The sequence below is a fragment of the Netta rufina genome (genome assembly GCF_964035555.1).
Source record: "Netta rufina genome assembly, chromosome: 7".
Taxonomy (NCBI): domain Eukaryota; kingdom Metazoa; phylum Chordata; class Aves; order Anseriformes; family Anatidae; genus Netta; species Netta rufina.
Genome location: NC_140130.1, coordinates 3,851,551 through 3,867,437, shown reverse-complemented (window position 1 = coordinate 3,867,437; position 15,887 = coordinate 3,851,551). Strand labels below are relative to the sequence as shown.

The window sequence follows — 15,887 nt, the reverse complement described above, 5'->3', positions numbered from 1 at the left end:
AGGAGCATTTTATAGGAGAGACTCTTTCTTTCTAAAGGCAAAAAGTATCGTTCTAGCCCAAAAGGGAGATGGAAAAAACAAACAAAAAAAACACACCCACACCACACATGAAAGAGAACTACAGTCTTTTATCTGGTTCCAAATACAAGTGTCCTGCATAGACATACAACATCCCAAATTTCCTGCTGTATGGTGTTTCTGTACAGTGAAGCATTAGCAACAGATTCCTACAAAGACTTGCAATGTGCTTACCTTCAGAGATGCCAGGGTTCTTGCTGTCCCTTGCCTAGTGGCAGCAGTTACTAAAGTTAGAACCATACTGTGAGATATGTTCATCTGATTCGTGTCAGTATGGAACAATGCTAGGGCCGCATGGTATGACGAATGCGACCTTCTGTCTTACATACCCTTGTATAACCACAAGTCAAAGAAAAACAGAGTGGTTAACGTATATAATTCTTGTATCTTGCAAAGGAATGTTTTAGCAATTCGTGTTGATAGAGAGCTTGAAGGGAAATGTATTTGTAGGCTTTTCCTTGAAGTCTCTGATATCTGAGGGGGTTTCAGAATAACTGCTAACTATCATGAGTATTGCATGGGACACTATGCAAGTCTCTGATATCTGGCCAGGAGATTAAGGAGACAGGGAGAGCTGAAGAACAACTAAAAGACAAAGCTTGCAGGGGACATTGCACAAGTCTCTGACATACAGCCAAGTTGGACAAAGGAGAAGGACAAGAGGGAGGAAGACTATGAGCCTTCAGCACGAGAGACCCCCAGAAACACCACTGGAGACTGATACGCATGCTCCAGTAGGAGGGTTTGGATTCCGGAAAAAAATTATAATAAACCTGTTTTTTTAGAAGTAGTAATGAATATGTATTAGCTTAGGAGCATAGAAATCAGCTGCTTGATGTAAGTGGTGTGCGTCTTGGTGGAGCAGAGACTCCCGGCGCACCCAGCGCTGTTTGCTTACCTCTATTCCTTTAATAAATTGCAAACTTTGATTATAGTCCTATTTTGAAGACCGAGCCATTTATACATTTTTGCTAGTCCTGCTGGTCAGTGTAAAGCGACATGATGTGTCTGCTGCAGCAGAATCATCAAACATCCTTACTGTAAACAATTATGCAGACAAAGCCGTTTTTATTACTCGTTTCTCTCTGATCAGGAATAATCCTACTACAGCTGCAAAGGAAAGGCTCCCATGTATCTCATTAGGAGTTTCAAATACATCCTCACAAAAGTTCAAAACCATTTTTGGGCCACTTCACATTTTTGCACCCTCAATGGTTATATCTTTCCCCCCCAGTTCTCTTACCTTGTTTTCCATAGGCTCACGTTTGCTCTTCCAGTCCCAGTCCAAAATACCCAGACTTGCAACAGGGGTCACTCCTTCCTTTTTATCACAATGAGGGAATTCCACAGGCAGTTCAAGTACCACCTGCAACACTGTGCTCATGGCTCTCCATCTTACTCTATACTGGCTTCTGTTGTGCTGGGAGAATGTCCTCAGGGGAAGGACTTGTAAGATGCAGAGTACTCTTCTCCCTGTGCCAAGCACACTGTTAGGCCTCTTCTATCACAATTTCTCCAGAAGTCCTCCAGGACAACATCCCTGCTGCTGGATAGGCTATGCATGTGACACAGGTGGTTCCTGTTGGCTTTCAAGCACAGGTGGGAGAGAAAGATGCCACATTAGACTGGAAGAAGGAGACTGCCTGTCTTTCAGAGGTACCTCAGGATTGGCTGCTACCCATAGCAATATCTCAGGTGCTGCAGATATTCTGCAGTACACAGAAAACGAATTCTTATCCCAAATATTTGCTATGCATCAGCTGCAAGCTATTATTTCCTAAATATAGGGAAAGTTCCTAAAGGTCAGCATTTAAAAAAAGTAAAAATAAAGGCAATGCCCCTTTGTTCTGTTTCAATATTCATAGAATGGTTTGGGTTGGAAGGGACTTTAAAGCCTGTCTAAATCCAACCTTCCTGCCATGGGCAGGGACACCTCCCAATACCCCAAACTGCCCAAAGCCTCATCTAGCCTGGCCTTGAACACCCCCAGGGATGGGGGAGCCACAGCTTCTCTGGGCAGCCTGTGCCAGTGCCTCACTACCCTCTGAGTAAAAAAACAGGTATTGGATATGGCTCACAGGAGCCTCTGAACAAACCTTTACTTATCTCTTTAGTTTGTCTACTGATAACTCTTGAAAGAATCCACTGTCACATACCGTAACTTTCATATTGTTCAGTTATGAATGACTATGGAAAACAGTATCAGTTATTCACTGAGAAATTTCAATCCACTAACTTTTGCTGGGGAAAAAAGAAAAATGTCAGCCAAGATATAAAATGCCACTAAGTGATGCATTCCTACTAGAGCTTTGTTTTTTACGCTGTGGTATCAAATTGCACAGTCCCCACTTATGCCAAGACCGCAGATTTGTAGGTAAAGCAGTTTCCAAAGCATCACAGTATGATCTACTCTAACTACAGCAAATGAGTAATAACCATCTCAATTTCACAGCAGTTTCTATGATGTGTATCTATTACAACAACTTGCCTTTTTATTGTTGTTTCTAATAACTCAATAAAAAACCTACAGTATGTATGATTAAGAAGCTGTGTTACAGTGATCAAGGTCTACAATTCTCAGTCCCAAACCATACTGTACTGTTATAGCTTCTACAACACAGATTATAACTACGCTCAGCTAATTGAAATTTTACTGTGTATGATCCAGCTCATAACCAAACCTTCAATAGCTGTGAATAGTTTCATGTATGACATTTTAATGCCAAAACCAGATAGTTAAGACATTCAGCCTTACCTTCACAAGTCATCTACAGAATTTCACTTAATATTCCTGCATCAAAACCATAGCTTCTGGTTGAGCTGATTTCTAACACTCTGCTCCTTTTGGATGCCCAGAAAGAATATTTTGAAAAAACTGTCTTAGTCATGAAAGACTAAAGATTCTTGCTAATTCCTGTCCTGCCCACATATTTCTAACCTTTGAAATCTAACTTGCTCTAATTACTGGTTCTTTTCTCGAACTGCTATGCCAATTGCCTTTTTTGCCATAATAAATTTTTATTACATGTATCAGGCATTTACACTCTTAGAGTTACAAGTGTTATCTGGACAAATTCATATACGCTAGCTGCTCACGGTTCCCGTTTTGTATTCTCAGATGCCCGTACTCAGCATTTCAAGTGTGAAATATTTCAGACACATCTTGATACAAAAACATCACCAATTCTAAACAGAATGGGAGTGTTAAATAAACTAGCTTCCAGCTAGCCTTACCTAACAGACAGAATTTGTGCTGGGTCAGTGCTAAGGCTATTGTGAGATCTCTATTGTTTCAGAATGAAGCAACATGCAAACTTGCGATACTTTCATATATCATTTTCTTTTGAAAGGAATGATACTACGTTGTGCTGACATTGTCACTGCAGCTGAGCTAACACTACTCCGAAATGACCGGGACAAGCAGGTCACAGCTCATCCAGCTGTTATTCCAGATTTAGATGTCTCTGCCACACTCACAATTTCTTCAAGTCTCTTTCTAACCCAAAGCCACTAGGAATTTACTTTGAAAAAGCAAATCAAAACTGAGCATATGTCTGCAGCGTATATGGCAGTGCAGGAAGGTCAAGCTAGTGCTGACTGGTACATCTGCACAGAACAGTATTAACATGTTAGTGATGTGCTGTGCCTCTGCTCACAATTCCTGCCTCTCATGAGGGCCTACCAACTGTAGTGTACGTTACTGTAGTGCTTGACAGTCAGCTCCAAGTTTTCTGCAGCATGTACCCCAGTGATCTCGAATGCCAGCAGAATCAGGTTCAAATCCCTGTTTGGCTCAAACAATAAAATTCAAATTTTCAGGTTCACTAGCATCACCTTTAATACAATTGTTCTTTATGAGGGAGAAGTTGCTACATGAAATCTGCTTGCTTCACCGGAAATGATAGTTTATTAGGGGAGTCACAGTACACCATGAAAGAAAATAGACTTGAAAATCAAGATAGATTTTTTTAAGAAAAATATGCATGGTTTTGAAAAACACTGACCAAAACCTGAAAGGAACAAGAATTCCCACAATAACAAAAAATTCTTACTGTTTTTAAATATTTGAGGATGATTTTTTTTTTGATAATTCTTTCTCACAACCTTTCAACAATAATTGCCCATTTCACTTTGATATACCTGCGATCTAGAAATCATCTACTAGAATGGAAGGAAACAACTTCCTTTAGATAACCTTTCTGCATCTAAATAGTATCAGTAGCTTGGACAGCATAATAAAAGATACGAGGTATTTAGATATTTCATGTTATCCTTAACTTCTGAATGTTCAGATCTAATGAAGTTTGCATAAATTGCTCTCACTACAAGAAATGGGATATGCTGACTTTTTGCATTGTGGATGAAGGCAAGGTCATTGTACTGCTGCAATAAATCCATATATACGGAAATCCTGAAAGAAGTCAAACACTTATTTTGTAATCACTTTAATTCTAAGTCTGATTTAAGAAAGCAAGAAAACTTCACTTAAAGCCATTAGTCAGATTACAAAATACATCCTTTCAAGAAGTCATTATTAAAGAGACAGGGTTAGAAAAATTCAGCAGTTACTGTTTTACATGGTCAGAAAATGATTTTCAGTGGGTTCAGAATCAAAGATTACTGAGCTTACTGACAACACATGACAAACAAGTGGACAGAGGTATGTCCTATTTATCAAAGTAATTACCAATATAATCTTTTACATGTAGCATTAATAATGATTTACTAACATCATCCTAATCAAAATATAGTTCTGTTGCTAATATACTCTTCAAGCAGTGAGACATTACATGTCTTATCTTTGCACTCTCTAGTAATGGTCAGTTTCCTCACAGCATGAGTTTTGGTGTCAATCTGACCAAATACATGAAGTTTTAGTTACTTATGTAACTGGTATGGTTTTAAACTAAACTTTCTATGTGTTACTTAGGAGTAGCTGTGGCTAATTTGGGGTAATTTACTTGTGATACTTACCCCGGCCAAAATGTTACTATTTACAATAGAAAGATTTTTAAGGATGTTCATCCCCACTTCTGAGACTTAAATGCACGATTCCACTTCAACTCACACAAACAGTGAGAACTGACCCAAAGAGTTACCTAGAGGAGAAATCGGATTGGTGCCTCGCTGTCTCAGTGGCCATGGGGTTCTCTTTGCAATTTCAAAATTCTCACACATTGGCTATTCTACATCAAACTTGCTTTCTAGTAGGTTGTTAGCACTGAGACCATACTGCATCGTAACTGTCACAGTTCAAGTATCACCTCCTACAAATAGCAGTCAGATCTTTTCCCCCTTGCCCATATTGCCTGTAACAATGACAGATGATAGGATTAGACTATCCTCAAGCAAAGCATAGTATGAATACACATTTAGACCCTTGACCTCAGGTTATTCCCACAGCCCTCAAAATCCTCTGTAATAAAAAGAGCTCTTAAATACATTTGCTTGTCTCTCATAAAGCACATACCCTTCTCTATACCCTCTATTTTGAAATCTCCATCTGCCAGTCACACACCCTCACATGCTAAATCCTCAGAGACTGCTTGGAAAATGGAATACTGAGTGACATATGGGAGGTGTGTGTTTTTAGTACAACATCTGTGTGGGAGAACATCCCCATATCCCTCACCAGTATCCAATCCAGCTTTGGCAGGGCCTGTATCTTACCATGACTACTTAAAATACATATTTATAAAGTTTTTGCTGTGGACACCAATACAAGGTTGAGCTATGCTTCGACTAGTTTTACCTGTAGAGCTGTTCTGCATAAGTTTGTGTTATGCAGAAAGGGAAAAATAATACTCCAAGTGTGTGGCATCCCCACCACTCCTATACAGGTAACATTTTGAACATGCATTCTCCCCTTCCCTTCCAGGATGCTTTTTCTTACTGCATCAAAACAACACACAAAACAAAACAAAAACTACCACGTAAGCATTAAAAATAGTTAACTGACTTAACATTCATATAACTTTAATGAAACCTTAAAATGCTTTTGTCCATTTGCTGAAATTGCTCTGCATTCTTTCTAACCTGCAGTAGTGCAAATCTTTCTTATAGCATCTTTTCCAGTGACAAGCTGTTCAGTCTGTTAAGTGAACACTAAGATAATTTTGCAAATTAATTTTGACATACATGCCTTTTCTCACCTATTTGCCTCAGGAAAGTCTTCAGCTGTGTTGAGATGAGGCTTGTTGCAAGACTCTTGCTTTCTGCTCATGGCTACTTAACAGGAATGTTTATTTCTGTTTCACCACTGGAGTTCTGAGTGCCTTGAATCCATTTCCCCCCCCCCCCCCCCGCCTCCCTCCCATAGAAACAGCATCAGGTTATTTTCTGTTTTATAATGCAGACCACCCAGTACACTCAAATCTTCCAAGGAAAGGGTGTTCCTAAATTGCCAGTTTTCTGGAAGGCCGCTGATCATTGTGCATGTTTCTCCAAAAATCTATTAATAGAGTTTTAAAAAATATTTTGGTAACTACTTAAAACAGGGAGAATAACAGTAACTCAGAGCTAAAGAAAATGCAATTGCTGACAACATTTCTAAAAAGCTCCAAACAAAAATGAAACTTCTTTGCAACGGAAAGTTATTAAATCCTACAAGTCAATGTCAGGAAATAATCAGAACTGTTGCACACCAGTGTTTGTTTGGTAGGTATGAATATGTTTTCTGCAAGTATTTCAGGAAATATTTCACTATTAAATAGAAACCCTGATGAATAAATGGTAATTCCAACCATTTTCACAGGCAAGCATCTTACAAAACATGATTTCATACTGATTTCGGGTCATATCAAGTACCTGGGTTTATTGGTTTAAACAAATTATATTTGCTTCATATGATGAAGAGGTATGAGAGCCCTCTGTGTTTGCTTAGACACACAGAAAAGTACTTTAAACAAGAGTACCTATCTATCTATCTTAAGAATGGTTCATCCTCCCCTCTGATATACATCATATAATTAGTAGTAAAAGTGGGAATCAAAGTATTCAGTTAGTGTGAAGTAGATGTGGAACATGTTACACACACAGTGACTCCCCATAGGAGAAGCCATATTATGAGAACAACTAAAACTTCATGGAACTATACTGGAATTACTATGTTTGGGTTCAAAAACAAATTCAGGAAAGGCTGCTAAAATTTTCCTGGACAGTCTCAACTGAAAGAAATATGGCTGCATTAAAATACTTCTTAAAAATAGTGCATCTCCATTTATGAAGATATGAATTCTGAGAACAGTAACTACCACCAGAAAACAAGCTAAAAAACAGCAGATGTGACAACTCTTACCACGAGATCTAGCTGAGACACCCTCAAACCTAGAAGTTTGTTAAGTTAATTCTTTTTGAAAATTCAACCAGTACAAGGAAAAAATCATACTCACATTACCATAAAACTGTACCTGTAATCCTGTAGACTGTAATCTCCAAGACCCGTACGAATATTCAACTGCCCAACTGAAAGTTCAATAGAAAGCCTATGATAAACAAAAAGGTACTGGTGCATATATAAACACTCAAAAAAGCAAAAAAGGGGAGGGGACAAAAAAAAAGAAAAAGAAAGAAACAAGGCTGCTCTAGTAGAAAATAGAAAAAGAGTAAGGCTGTCTAAGACAGCTTCCACAATACACAACATAAGGCAGTCTGACACACAGACAGCAAGCCTATTTATCACATTGCCTTCCTGCCTTCACAATTCTGCTTTAAACATCAGTCCTTTCAACTGGTATTTTTTTTCAAATCAGAGGTGCATCGGTAGCACAATTTGGAGTTGTAACAAGCAGAGTTTAAAAGCATGTTTTTAGCTTTATTTCTCTCTGAATTTTGATTTTTGAGGAGTAAATTACAGACTTCTCTAAATGAAATCTCTAATCTTAAATATATATTTTTTTAAGAAAAATAATTTCTTAATGATTTTCAGGTGCTCTTATCAGACAGCTAATTCCAACTGCTATGCTTATAAACAGTCAGAAAAAGAATGGAATACATTTGAAGGTTTAGAGGGTTTCTCTTTTTTTCCCACTAGCTTCAGCTTCTGTAGTTGTCAATGTAAAGATGTATAAAACTTTGTAGTGTAAAACTATGAAATAAACAGATTTGTGTAACATTCAGAAGGGCATAAAAAGAAAGAAGAACAAACTGTTAGATAAATATTCAAAAAACTGATCTGTGTTTGACAGTGTCATAGTGATCTACATGCTTAAATGCTTACATACTTCTGGTGTACTGTAAGTTTGAAAACTAATTCCACATCCTCAGCAAAACCATAAAAAGTGTCTTGAGCCAGAAATAAATGATGGCTTGGTATCACAGGACAGTTTGGGTTGGGAAGGACCTCAGAAAAGCTCCAGACCAATCTCCTGCTCAAAGGAGGGTCAGGAAGGTTCACCTAGGGGACCAGACCAGGTTGCTCAGAGTGTTACCCAGTCACATCTTGGAAACCTCTCCAAATAGAGACTACACAACCTCCTTGGGCAACCTGATCCACAGCTGGTCTGTCCTCCTGGGGACAGAGACATCTCCCAGCCAACCAGGTTGCCCAGGGCCCCCATCCAGCCTGACCTTGAACTCTTCCAGGGAGGCGCCGTCCACAACTTCTTTGGGCAACCTGTGACAGTACCTCACCACTCTCATGGCAAAGAATTTGAAAGGAACATTTTGATAAATTTGATCAATTTCACACACAGTGCAAAGTTCTTGAATAGATTAATCAATATTAATTTGCCTAAGAAATTCAGAAATGATCTTGAATAATAGATTCTTTACAACTATTCGTGAAATTAAGTAGTATTCTCTTCCTAACTGAATGGCGTAGATAAAAAGAGCAGTGGGAATTTTGATAGACGTATTTTGTAGTTCACAGTTGGATCCCATTCAGGCTACTTGTGAGAATTCATATGAGAGAAATTGTTTCCCCAGACATGAATAGTAAATACAGAATTATTTCAAAGAACTCAACATTAATTAGTTTTAAAACCGAAATAATTATTCAGAGAAATAAATTATTTGCCCAAGACTTTGTTCCTTAAGATTTTTTTACACAGTTAACTCCAATATCTCTATGTTTGGAAGAACAAGAAAAATCAATGCTTTTCTGCTAAGGCTGATTCTGGCATGGCAGGCTACGTCAGATGTTCCCATCTTCTACAGCTTCCGGGGGTTCAGTAATCCTGATTCAGGAATCTTTCCTTTTAAAGCTTCAGAGCAAAATATCTTAACAGCAGTTTTTGTAGGTTTTTGAAAGAGCAGAAACTGCTTTGTAGATCACAGACATAAAAGAACAAAACCATACTTTAATCAGGATTCGTGTCACTCTGTAGTTACTGAGTGGTAATAAACATAGGAACTGTCAACACAACTTCTAAGGTAATTTTTCAGTACATAGAAAAACTTAGTGACTTTTTGAATCACAAGAGCTTGTTGGGGTATTGGTGCATAGTACCTCGTAGTGAGATGAACGAGTATACAGATGGATTAAGATTCAGCATTAATTTTGCAATATCAAGCAAAGAGGCAGAGCACTGCTGGATGGCAATGAATGAAGAGTCACGTGAAGGTTTTCAGACAGTTTCTTTTCTAGGTTCCCTCTTTACAAACAGAGCATGCATACACACATAGAACAAAAGGTCAACAGATCAGTTTGCATTAAGGATTGGAACTGAGGTCAGAACTCAGGTTTCAGATTGAGAGAAAAGCCAAGAAGTCTAGTTGAAATAAGGCTGGAAAGGAGCTGCCAAAACAAAGGATAGACTACGAAGAGAACTTGGCTTTTACACCATTTTTATCTGTGTGTTGATTGAGGGGGACTTGCTTTAAACTCAACTTTTGTTTGGGTTATGGTTATGACTGAAAGAAAATGAGTTTGTTTCTTCCCTGTGTTTTTAATTTTTGTAATGGAATTCCACAGGATAAATGTAATCCCACACTTTCTCTTGGCCATTCTGCATTTTAAATGTTATTAATATACACTATGTTTAGAAGAATCAGATGTGGTTGAACTAGAGTAAATTCTAAAAGTAGCAACTTAGTAGTAAACTGCCAATGTTGCTAGATACGTTTCAGAATTTAGATTTAAAATAAATTTAAATAAATTCCCGATTTCATAAAATTAATGTTCCATACTCTCTTCTTTCATTATTTTCCTCGTTCACTTATTTATAGAATGTTTTTTACTTAAATCATACATAAGGGTAGCAAGGTGGGACAATAGAGTAACAGTATTCATATTTTGTATTAGAATACTCCTGAGGTATATCTGAGCTGTTCAGGACTCACCAAATAAAGGATATTTTTTTTCCCCTGTGTAGGAATTATACACAGGCTCATACATTTGTAGCAATCAGTGCAATGGGTTGAAAGGAATCTTATGAAATTCAGGAAAGTCAAATGCAGGTCCTTCAGCTGGGAAGGAAGCACATCCAATGAGTGTGCAGGCTGGGGGCTGTCTATCAAGGGAGCAGCTCTGAAGAATAACCATGGAAGTCTGTATGTGGAGATCTCTGATGCCAGGGCCCCTTCTTAATCCTGCTGGAATGAGGACTGAAAGGATCCTTAGTAGTTAAGAGAGTGAACATTAGCAGTGAAGATCATGAGAAGTGGTAGGAAACAGCAAAGAGTTTTAGTCATTTGATGAGAATGTAAGATCTACACTGCTTGACTTCTTTCTGTGGCAAAAGCTGCCACTAATAAAGAAGTTAGGATAGCTGAACAAAAAAACCCCGTATCCCCTTCAGAAGCTAGAACTCCTATCAGAATTTTAACAGACAAAGCCACAAGATTGCTTTATTGGACCAGGCAAGCAACAGACTGTTAACTTAAAATGTTCATTAAAAAGTGAAATGATTTCAGAAGGACAACCTCTGAGGTTGCTAGTCTTTCTGACAATTGTCAGAAAGGATTTTCTAACACCCTCCTGCAGCTGAGACAGCACGTGGTCTGTAAGTATCAAAGGAAGGAAGTCTGAAGGAGCGTCCTTTTAATAAAGAGGAGCCAGGGATTTGCAAGGAGAAGGAAGATACTAGAAGAGATGAGAATGGCTTGAAACCACGGGTAGTCTCAGATATGTTTGTCTTCTGCTCTGATTTGGGAGCTGCACGTAGAGAATGTGTTGTACTGCTATTTTCAACAAACAAATGCAAAAAGAAACTCAAGGATTTGGTGAGTAGAATTTCCTGCTGTATGCGTCCTCTGAATAGATTATTCAGACTAGCTCCCATGCCTTCTTTCTCAGAAAGTTTCACCTTCAACATCTACTCTGATTCCTCCTCCTCCCCCCAAGGAGCTTTATCCTAGCTTTTGTCCACAATGTGTTTGTGCATCTCACACTAATGAATGCAAATCTGGAGTCTTGTATTGCTATTTGCAGTTACATATTTAGCTCTGAAAAGCTGCCGCTCAAAATTTTAGTCTTTTTCACTACTGGTATCACATCCAAAGTTATACAAGGTGGTATGTCAGAAGTATTTTTTCCTCCTCATATTCCAGATGTTACTGTCAGCTCTTTGTTGATTTGAAAGCAGCTCCAGGGGCCATGACTGACTGAATCTACCAGTTAACCAGGAAAAGAAACAGAAAGCACAGTTTCCAAGATGTGAGGAGATAGGTCACAAGGAAGATGGAATTTTCAACCGCAAGCCCAGTTTCTCCTCCTTTTCCTTGACTCTTGTTGCCTGTTGTTCTGATTTCTCAGAAACTGACCTAGTTTTCAGTAACAATCATCAGTGATGTCATGCTGACTTAAGAGATCACATAAGTATCACTGTTAGCTTCCCAAAATGACAGCTCTATAACACCTAACTTCCACAGACAAGCTTAAGATTCTGAAATACAGCTAGGTCACAAGCCACAGCTGCAAAGGAAAACAAGACCTTCCTTAGATACATGAAGATTTACAAATACCTTGCTCTAAGTATAAAATAGAGAGCAAAGGCAGATTCAAACAAAAGCAGACTGATGAAAACCACTAGAAGTAGAATTGGACAAATTTCCTTCCTCCCCAAGACATCATAGATGCACATGCCTAGATGTAACTTAAACATTAAAAAAAAAAAAAAAAAAAAAAAGTAGTAACAAAAAGTGTAAACAATAAGTGGTATGGATAATTGGTAATCCAACTTTGGAATCCACTGCCCTGTAAGCACAACATAGAAAGGGTACACAACCCTAAATCCCAAATAGCAAGCTAGATGGCTATCTTTGGGTTCAATGTACTGATTTGACTTTTATTTTGTTATTAATCCACTTATCTAAGTTATATAAGTGACTCCATAAAAACAGACAGTGTCACTGCTGAAGTACTACTGAAATTAGGGTCCTACTTGCAAAGATTCTCTTCAGATTAAAAATCAATTTGAAGTTAGCTTGAATAAAATACCTTAAATTACATAAAACAGTTTCTGAAACTTAGATTCCCTTCCCCCTTCTCCGTCCCAACAAACCCACTCTCACCCATACCTGAATGGTTGCATACAAAAACTGACAGCAAAATGGGAGCCTGATTACTGTGATACATAACATTTATCCTCCATTAAGCTTCTAGAGTAATTCTGAAGGATAGATTTCGGTTATTATTATTATTAACTTCTTCTGAATTATGTTCTAATACCATGTGCCACATTTCCTGGCTACATGACAAATGCTGTTTCTGAGTTATTTGTTTACACCACTGGAAGCTTGCCATCAATATGCTCCATTCCTCCAGGATGATTTAAAGTTGAAACATGAGCACTGTGCAGGGAATATATTGGATAGACTGCAAAAACCTGCACTAAAATGAAATTAATGTAAAATAAACATTGGTCTTTATCTCTATTATCTTCCTAAAAATGTCACCCTTTTGTCTTTTCCATTCTGTTTTATTAAAATTGGGTTATCATTTCTATTCATATTACCCTAAAGGAACTTGCAGAGCTAAAAGCTGAATGAATGAATTCTCTCTGGTATATTGGAACAGCTAGGCATATTTCCCAAGGTCTATTAGGAGAAGGCATTCACCTATCATCTTCTCTTTTTCCTCAATTTTGTTTATATTGGCTTTCTTAAACTCACGATTCCGCCCCCACGAAATGTCAGTGATTTACTTTGGAACAGCCCTTTCTTTTCCCTAAAGTTCTAGCTCTTCTGTGTTTTACTGTCTTGAGGGTCTCATTGGCAAGAGAGATCTATGGATTTTTTTCTTCCTTTATTTTATTACAACTGCTAAATGATCAGATTGTGCTCTTGAGGGGAACAAACAAGAGTTATTCCCCTTGTCTTCCTTTTTCCTCACACGACCTTTCTTTAGAGTATCAATTCCCCTCTAATAATCACAAATTTCAGTGCTGCTGAAAGAGACAGGTTCAGACTTTTTTTTTTTTTTTTTAAACCGTTTATTCACAACAGCTTTACTTAACTTCCCCCTGCCATCACCTATTACCATTCCCAATATCCCAGGCCAAATAGAAGAGATTCATTCAGTCTGAGGCTGGACAGAACTACTGAGCCAGCCTACTCTGACCTCCTGCATAACACAGACCACAAAACCTTGCATAACAACTTCTGCAACCCACCTGTGAGATTCTGTGTAAGGCACAGCGTATCTTCAGTGAAGGGATCCAGTGTTGAATCACACATTGTAAATACTGGAGGATTTGCCTTTTTCCTGACTGGTTATTTTAACTATTCTTGGTATTGAAAGACAAGAGCAGACAATGAATGTACATCTGTGGGGTCTGTAACTAACTCTTTCCATGGTCAAATGTGAAGTTTCTGAAGTTTGCAAACATTGTTTAATTTTATATCTACAAATAACTCACACAGAAAAGTGTGGCAGGGTGAGTCACCTACGAACGGCAAGTGTTTATTGGCAGCCCCATCTAGTTCTCATTAAGAATGATAATGCAGGCATACCAGTGAAAAGTATAAAAATTCTGTCCTACAACTCTCTAATTTATCTTGTACTGTGTCTACTAACATTACTTTATCAATGTCAATGCAGATCTTATGTCTCATGACGGTCATTTACCAAACAAATAATGTTCTTAAAGGGTGGGAGGCCAGAAGGACACAAACTGTTGGAATTAAAAAACTGAAATAAAATTATTCCTGATAATCAAAGTTTCAGAAGTCTTTAATTAGCAGTGAAAGAGAAGCTTACTTCAGTGGAAAAGTACTGTGGGAGATTAAAAAAAAACCAATGTATATGGAATCGTGCCAAATACAGATAATTGCATGTTATTACGACCAGGAAAAAAATTAATATAACAGAATCTGCCTGCCCGTTCAATTACAGAAAGGTCACATTACTATACTGCCAGTGGGATATGTCCATGATTCTAGGTTTTCTAACTTCTAGAAGGTATGGGGAAATGTAAAGAAATAACGCACACAGTAAATAGGATTAATTTGTTGCCTCAGATGATCATAGAATTGTAGAACTACAGAATGGTTTGGGTTGGAAGGGACCTTAAAGATTGTCCAGTTCCAACTCCCCTGCCACATGCAAGGACACCTCCCACCAGACCGGGATGCTCAACACCCCATCCAGCATGGCCTTGAACACTTCCAGGGATGGGGCAGCCACAGCTTCTCTACGCAAACTGTGCCAGTGACTCACCACCCTCATAGAATATCTAATCTAAATCTACCCCTTTTTAGTTTAAAACCATTACTCCTGTGTTCTGTCGCTACACTCCCTGATGAAGAGTCCCTCTCCAGCTTTCCTGTAGCCCCCTTTAGGTTCTGGCAAATTATTAAGTACCTTTACTGTATGGGGCTACTGTAAAATACGTGCTGTTAGTATGTAACTATTTGGCCTGCTCTGGCACTAGCCAGAGTAATACAAATTATTCTTGCTAAACCAAAAATTGTGTCAGCCAGCTCAGTAGCTTTTACAACCCAGAACATATTTTCCAAGGATTTGATTTACACAAACAGCATATTATTTGACATAAAAGGCCTTGAGAGGGGCAAACATTGTTTAAAGCCTTTGGCACATAGGTGAATAATGTTTTTTAATATTTGGTCTCTCTGATATGTAGCATTATACTGTGGTCAAACCTAGCCATTTTAATGCATTCAATATTTCAAAGGTTTTTCACCTTTTCTTAGCCCACTATATATAAGCATAAACTTAACAAGTAAAAAAACTGTTTAACTAGTCAGCAGAGCATGATAAAAATTAAGACAGATTCTCTGCATAGACTAAAGTATTACTCTATAAGCAGAACTACTCCTTTGGGACAGGAGAAGATATATCAACATACTGCATCTTTGTGGCATCAAACGTCAGTACTTACTCACCTAGATGGTCTACTGGCTTGATAATGAAGAGGACTCAGCAGTATTGCTGGCTCTGCTAGTGACCTGTTCTGTGGTGCTGCCCAAGTCTAAGTTTGTGCCTTTTTTTCCTTCCCTGCAGAAGGACAAAAAAAAAAAAAAACACTTTCCATTAGGACACTCTGAAATCTACAAGTAAAAAAAACAAACAAACAAACACAAACTTATGTTTACTAAGAACAAATAGAAGCTGTGTGGGTACTGCATAAACTTGGAGTACCAAAAGACTGTTTTACAGTCATAGACCTTGAAGTTTGAACAAGTATCTAAGAACAACTTAGTTAGGCAACTGTGAGCATTCACAAACTGTAGAAGATTTCTCATTATAGAATAAATAAAATTTGTATGAATAAAAATTTCCTAATTACTTGGTCTCTAAAGCAATTCTTCTAAGTAAGAGGTAAACTCAGCACTGGCAACAGATGCCACCCATTAAATACCAAATAGAGAAGCTTCCTTCTAAATATTATATGTTATATAATATTCCT

The 15,887-nt window shown here is 38.0% G+C and overlaps 1 long non-coding RNA gene across 1 annotated transcript; it reads right to left on the bottom strand.

The window, feature by feature from the left end:
* Positions 1-1,400: 1,400 nt before the first annotated feature.
* LOC311211379 lies at positions 1,401-15,454 on the bottom strand. Its single transcript, XR_014618608.1, has 3 exons — positions 15,364-15,454; positions 7,488-7,542; positions 1,401-1,664 (listed from the first exon to the last, which is right to left on the bottom strand). It is a non-coding gene; the product is annotated as an uncharacterized lncRNA (long non-coding RNA).
* Between the last annotated feature and the right edge of the window lie 433 nt (positions 15,455-15,887).